Below are 6969 nucleotides of genomic sequence, written 5' to 3'. Positions count from 1 at the left end.
GCACCGCCTGCTGCTGCTGTTCCTGCTGCGGGTGTGCCTGAGATTGGGTCAATGCAGAAAGCGATCCAAATGCTAATTGCCCTAGTTGTAGCTCAGTATTAGAGTGGAGGTATGCAATCTCATGGTGGAGGTAGGCTTAAGCAGTTTCTGGATTTAAAGTCATCAGAGTTCTTTGGGTCACGAGAGTCGGATGACCCCCAACACTTTATCGATGAGACTTTCAAGGTACTGAGGGCAATGAATGCCCAGGGTTCTGAAGCTCTAAGGTTTGCGTCATATCAGTTGAAAGATGTTGCTCACGCTTGGTTTGAGGTGTGGGAGTCTGAAAGAAGTAATGATGTTGTACTTTCTACTTGGGCTGAATTTGAGGAGGCATTCATGGAGAGGTTTCTGTCTGATGAAGAGAGGTTGTACAAAATTTGTTCGTGAATATAGCTTGGAGTTCACCCACCTGTCAAAATATGCACTGTACATGATTTTAACTGAGAAGCATAAGTTGATTCGTTTTGTACGTGGTTTGGTTCCACGAATTAAGTCTGCATGTGTTGTTGCTACTAAATCTCGTACTTGCACTTTCTCATCATTAGTTGGGTTTGCTGAGCAACAAGAGAACTGGAAGAACGAGGTGAGGGTGGAGAAAGATCAAAACAAGAAGGCCCGATCTCTACGGGTGGCTATAGTGGTAATGTTAATGAAGGACAAAAGAAAGGGTACTCAACATCTACTCAGTCTGGTGCTTATACTAATGCCAGTGTGCCTTCTGGTAGACAAGGGCAGCGAACTAATAATAATCAAAGCAGATTTTCTCAAGGTAGCAAACCAGCTGTGTGGGAGGATCGTATTTGTCAGCATTGTGGGATTAGAGGCCACATTAAGAGAGGAATGATTCGCCTACTTCTACTTCTGTTAAGAATTTCCATGCTGGCAATGCTGCTAATAATCATAATGCTCGTGGTAATGGTAAAGGAAAGAAAGTTGCTAACACTTCTAATTGGGGAATAGCTCGACTTTATGGGTTGACTCGTAGGGAGGCAGCTGAAGCCTCTGACGTTGTGGTTACAGGTATTATTACTATTTTCTCCTTTGATGTATATTCCCTGATCGATCCGAGTTCAAACTTATCTTATTGATACGCTGAAATTACACCTATTAATGGTATAACACGGACGTTGTCAAATATAGTAACACAACACGGTTGGGGTCGAATCCCATAGGGAATATGGTGTGAAAAGGTTACTAAAGTCATAGGATGCTAAGCTTAGGTCTAATGTCTTAATTCGATAGTTTTGGTAATAGTTGGTTTTTCTATGACTAATTGCTATCTACTTGCTTTGGTGGAAATTTATGGTAAAAGAAACTAAGGTTGTGTCCCCGTTAGATATAGTGTATGATCATGGGTATTGATCTTGATATACTTCTAATGGATCATTATATGAATGCACTTAATCTCTATATGAATCTCTACTATTTCCCAACAAATAAAGATTATCTCTTTCTATGGTTTTCCCAAATATAAGAAAGTAACTATGAAGAACGATTAATCATGCCAAGTAAATTCTTCTTATTCCTAAGTGAATTTATTAAACAAAGTTTAAAGCTTTGAGTCCTTGTTATTTATTCTTACCAACCCTAATTAGTTTCCCAAATAAATCAAGGTTTATGGCTTTAATCAATGTTTGCAACCATTAATTATGAATGCAGAATGAAGAATAAATAAACCCTAATAATCCATTATGTGTATATCAATCACAACCCAATCACGCGACACCCATCATTGGGTTCACAACCCTAGTAAGGGAATTTAGCTACTCATGACAAAGAACAAGAAATAAGAAATTGAAGAATTCATAATTGCTTACTTTAGAAGAAAAAAAGGAATTGATAATACTTGAATTGATGTCTGAACCTTCAAAAACTAGAGAGTATTTAATGTTCTAAGCCAAAAGTCAAGCATATAATAACTGATAACTAATAAAACCCTACAATGGCTATTTATAGGTTCTGAAAACGTGAAAGTTGCAGATTTGCACTTTGGTCCCCGTTGATACGAATACGATCCGTAAAGTGAAATACAGACCGTAAACCAGTTTACGACTAGGTCTTCCTTCCAGTTTTGAGAAACTTCAATCTCTTGAGATACGGACCATAAATTGGTTTACGGTCCGTAAGCAGCCCAGTCGTCTTTCAACTTCCAAAACTTCGACTTTCTGCCAGATGCTCGAATGGTTAAATACGCTTTGAAATACGGACCGTAAAGTGGAATACGGTCCGTAAAAGTTGTTCGTAAATCACCATTTCCTCAGCCTACCTTTTTGGTTCTTCTTATTCTTTAATACGCTCATAGAATATGGCCCGTGTTTAAGAATACGGTCCGTAAACTGAGTTTACGACCACTTCTGCACTTTCAACTGTTTTCATTCCGAATTTGTTCCGTTACCTGAAAAACACTAAAAACACATTAAATAGACACTGACTTGCTTAGAAACAAGTAAAACTTCTTGTAAAAAGGTCTCGAATGTGCCATAAATGCCCGGCACATCAACACCCCCAACTTAAAGTCTTTGCTTGTCCTCAAGCAAGCCATACAAAACAATGACTCAATCTAACACCTAGATATCACAGAGTAATAATGTCTACATTGGTTTTGACTCTCAACTACAGGCATGCACGTTCTCTTAAAGGACCATCTGCATTTTCTCTTTTCAAAACAATATACACAACTCAAGAATGCTATGAATAACAATGAAGCTTCAATGCATGACACTACATTTTCAAACATATTATGATGCACACAAACGCTACTTTAGGAGACCACTTTATTTTGCTCAATTCTCATCCTTATGCCCTCACATAGAACAAAGAATGTCCCAACGAAACTATATACAACAAGGATGGGACAAAGACGAAAGAGGAGAAAAACACTCACACTCACAAAGAACTTCATATCTACACATGCAAATACCATAAACTTGCCCTTATTTTCTATGTTTTCATCCTAGGCTCATTCAGTTGTGATCACATTAGGACTTGTTTTGGCTTGTAATGCAGGCTTAAGGACGGGTAGGACACGTTTTGGATATTAGTGACTCACCCTCCTTGAACACTACAACATTTCTTTACCTTAATTCACCTCGTTTCTTTCCAACCCCTTTATTTTCCTTCAAGTTTTCGACCTCGATGTGGTTTTATTCCTAACTAACTTACAATTCTTTTTATGTTACAATTTTCTGATTTTTTTTTTATACAATCAACTACCACATCGAATCTCTACTAGTAAACTGCACGACCCCCAAACTTATGTTTTTACCATTTACTCCACATTTAATTCAACCCCAACTTAGGTCTTTTGCCTCATCTTATCTAGTAGCATCAAGGAGGGAACGGGTGCGAAGATGGATAAATTGCACAACGGGTGAGGTTTCATATTTGGCTAGCCAAGAAAAAGGTCAAAAGGCTCAAAAATGGAAAGTAGGGATATTTTCAGCTTTTGGTAAGGCTTATTTAGGCAAAGTGACTATTTACACAAAGAAAGCCTAAGATCATTTCACAACCAAACTAACTTTCGGATTTCAAACAAGACCAACCGGGCAAGTTCTAGATTATACATGCATAAACAGAATCAAACTAACAGCTCACACACACATTGGCATAAGGACAATCATTTTTACACTTGTGACCTCCTAAGTAATCATTTATCACACACAATACCCCAATAATCATAAAGTCATATAAAGAATCAATCATGTCAAATACTAACTGTTCTAAGTATGCATTAATTTTTTTTTCGAGGGGATCCAACATTTCCAAAACCATAACCACATGCTTTTAGTTAAAGAGCAACGCCAAGTCAAAACTACTCTATTCAACCTAAGCAACAACTTAAACATGTCAGTTTCAACAAAAACAACACCCCTCAGGAAAAGAACTCTGGCAAAGAAAAGCCGAGGGGGTTCCTAAACATATATCTACACTATATTAGTGCCAACACTCCCACCCCAACAAAAATTAAGCACTGTCTCAGTGCATCACTTATAAGAACGAGGGACAGATGTAGTACCTTGGCGCCCTATGTGCTGGGCGAAACTCACGACTGGCCCGCTGCATCCGGCGGCTGACTAGTGGACTCTCCTGGTCGGCGCTGCGGCTCGACTAATGACTCATAAATGGCCTGCTGCATTTCCTTTTTCGCTGTTTTCTTTAATCTCTTGGCCTACTCCTCTGGGTCCTCCGATGTCTCACGGACCCTCTTGCCTGTATCTCTCACACGGGGTTCAGCATCCTCCGCCTCCTCCTCGGAATCCATCCGATCCAGCACTTTAAACGTATGAGGAAAAATGGCACGTGGTGCTGGCACTGGTGCGGCCATAATACCTTGCGCTTTGAGTGCCTCCAGCTCTTTCTTCAGCTTATCTAACTTAACCCTAAATGTGGCAGACTCCCCACCGGGCGTGGTCTGCTCGCAAGTCAACAATTTCGACTCAAAACTATCCAGTTTAACCTGATACAATTCGTGCTTTTTCTCGAACTCCGCACGAATCTTTGTGGTTGTCTCTGTAACCAACTGCTGCACTATTTTTACCACTTTCGGCTTAAATTGTTGCAAGATTTTTCCTACTTGCCTTTCAGCCCTCACTGCCTTGACTGCAATTTGGCTGTAATTAGCATGGCTGAAGTGAAGCAACTCCAGCTCTAGATCGGCAGGCTCGGTTGTCTCAGCGGCAGTGGCATCAATTACCGAAATACTCTAGTAAGCACTTGGTAACTTCATCCCCTTGCTAGCCTGAAAAGTCACTTCTTCATCGTTGACTCAGAACTTGATTTCATTTTTTTCCAAATCTATCAGAGCTCTCCCTGTTTCAAGGAAAGGTCTCCCCAGAATAATAGGAATGTCCCGATCAATAGCACAGTCAGGAATCACAAAATCAGTGGGTAACATAAAATCACCAACCCGCACAAGTACATCATCAACCACCCCAACATGTCTTTTGATAGACCTATCAGCCATTTGTACCCTCATAGTAGGCGGCCTTAGTATCCCCAAACCTGATTGTTTGTATATAGCTAGGGGCATCAAATTAAAACTCGCCCCATTATCACACAAAGCACGAGAAAAATCATGGTTTCCTACAGAACAAGGAATGGTGAACGCCCCAGGATCTCCCTTTTTCTGAACAGTCGTAGTTGAATGATTGAACTCACAGTGTGAGTCAAACTCACGGTTTCATGTTGCATCATTTTCTTCTTGGTCAGCAGATCCTTCAAATATTTAGAAAAACCGGGCACCTCCTTGACAGCTTCAAGAAGGGAAAATTTAGATATAACTGCTTCAACTGATCGTAAAACTTCTCGAACTTAGCATCTTCCTTCTTTTTTACCAATCTCTAAGGAAAGGGAGGTTTAGATTTGAAAAGCTGAGTCAAAAGTGGAGAGCCCCTTTCGCAGTGTGCTTGCTCATGTTATCAGCCTCCTTCACTATCTCTTGAATATCAACAACCTCTTTGTCAGCAGGATTCTCATCAACAATAATGGGTGCTTCAGACTGTACCTCATCCTCTTCATCTATTGTCTCAAGATCAACAACCTTCTTATCAGCCCCTTGGAGTATTTTACCACTCCTAGTAGTGATGGCAAACACACGGTCTACACCGCCTCCCCCATTCTTTGGATTTGGAATAGTGTCACTCGGAAGTCCTCCCTTTTTAAGAGTGTGATACTCTCTAGAAATATCCCTCATCTGTGATTCAAGCTTCTGAATAGCCACTGTATAGGAACCTACTGTCTCTGTCAGCCCAGTTAAAGTTCTCTCAGACTTAGACTGATTGGCCAGAATCTTCTCAAGCATTGATTCAACCTTCGAACTACCTTGCTCTGTTCACTGCCCTTTCGGTGGTATATAAGGATTGTAACTCTTGTTCCCAAAATTGTTACTGTTGTTGTAGCTCCCTTGGTTCACACCACCATAATTATTGTTGTAGTTCCCAGAGTTGTTATAAGCACGTTGACCTTGCTAAGGTCTCCATTGATTCTGACTCTGATAACCACCTTGGTAGTTCTGTCTTTGGTAACCCACTTGAGAGTTATTAACATAATTAGCATCTTCAACCTGCATAGGAGGCCCATCATGGAATGGACCATCTTGAGTATGGTACATCCCTTTTGGTAAAACTGTATCATTCTCACAAATATTTACCTTCTTGATTTAGGATTCATCAAACTTCTTCGTTAGCAAGGAAATATTTATTGCAAGTTCTGCCAATGTTTGCTGCGTATCTTGATTCTCCTTTACTATATTCTGGATCATAGCACTACCAAACGGTACCATATCAGCATTGTTTAAGTGTCAAGCCTGATAATGAGTCGTCAGCTTGTTAAGTATGTTGGTCACCCGTCGATAAGATTTGTTCACGAAACAACCATCAGCTACATTATTAGCAACTGACTGCGTCACTGGATCTAGCCCTCGGTAGAACTTCTCCATTAGTATGTGATCTGGAAAACCATGATTTGGGCTCTTCTGCAAATACTCCTTGAATCTCTCCCAGGCTTCATATAGTTGTTCCCCCGGTCACTGCTTAAATTCATAGATCTTGTCACGAATTTCAGCCTTCTTGCTAGGGGGTACCATTTTGTGAGAAAAGCAGCCACCATCTCTGCCTATGAAGTAATCGAATTTCGGGGCAGCTTCTCAAACCATGTTCTTTCCTCTCCAGTTAAGGAATATTTGAATAACCTCAACCGAATAGCATCTTATGGAACGTTGTTCTGGATGTGATTAGCACACACATCCACAAAATTCTGCAAATGACGTTGAGGGTCATTCTCGGTAGAGTTCCTAAAGTATCCCTCAAGCTTCAACAATTGGTATAGAGAGGAGTCAATTTTCACATTAGCAGCTCTAACTCGAGGCTGAACAATAGCAGATGCATAGTCCTCATCCGGAACAAGATCAGCGAAAATATTCTCATCATC

The 6969-nt window shown here is 40.4% G+C and overlaps 1 non-coding gene across 1 annotated transcript; it reads left to right on the top strand.

Annotated features, from left to right (window-relative positions):
- The first annotated feature begins 6494 nt into the window (after positions 1–6494).
- Positions 6495–6600, top strand: LOC132604730 (small nucleolar RNA R71). The gene has a single exon (XR_009568832.1). It is a non-coding gene; the product is annotated as a small nucleolar RNA R71 (small nucleolar RNA).
- Positions 6601–6969: the final 369 nt, after the last annotated feature.

This window comes from Lycium barbarum, chromosome 7 (genome assembly GCF_019175385.1).
Source record: "Lycium barbarum isolate Lr01 chromosome 7, ASM1917538v2, whole genome shotgun sequence".
Taxonomy (NCBI): domain Eukaryota; kingdom Viridiplantae; phylum Streptophyta; class Magnoliopsida; order Solanales; family Solanaceae; genus Lycium; species Lycium barbarum.
This window is presented reverse-complemented; position numbering and strand designations above follow the sequence as displayed.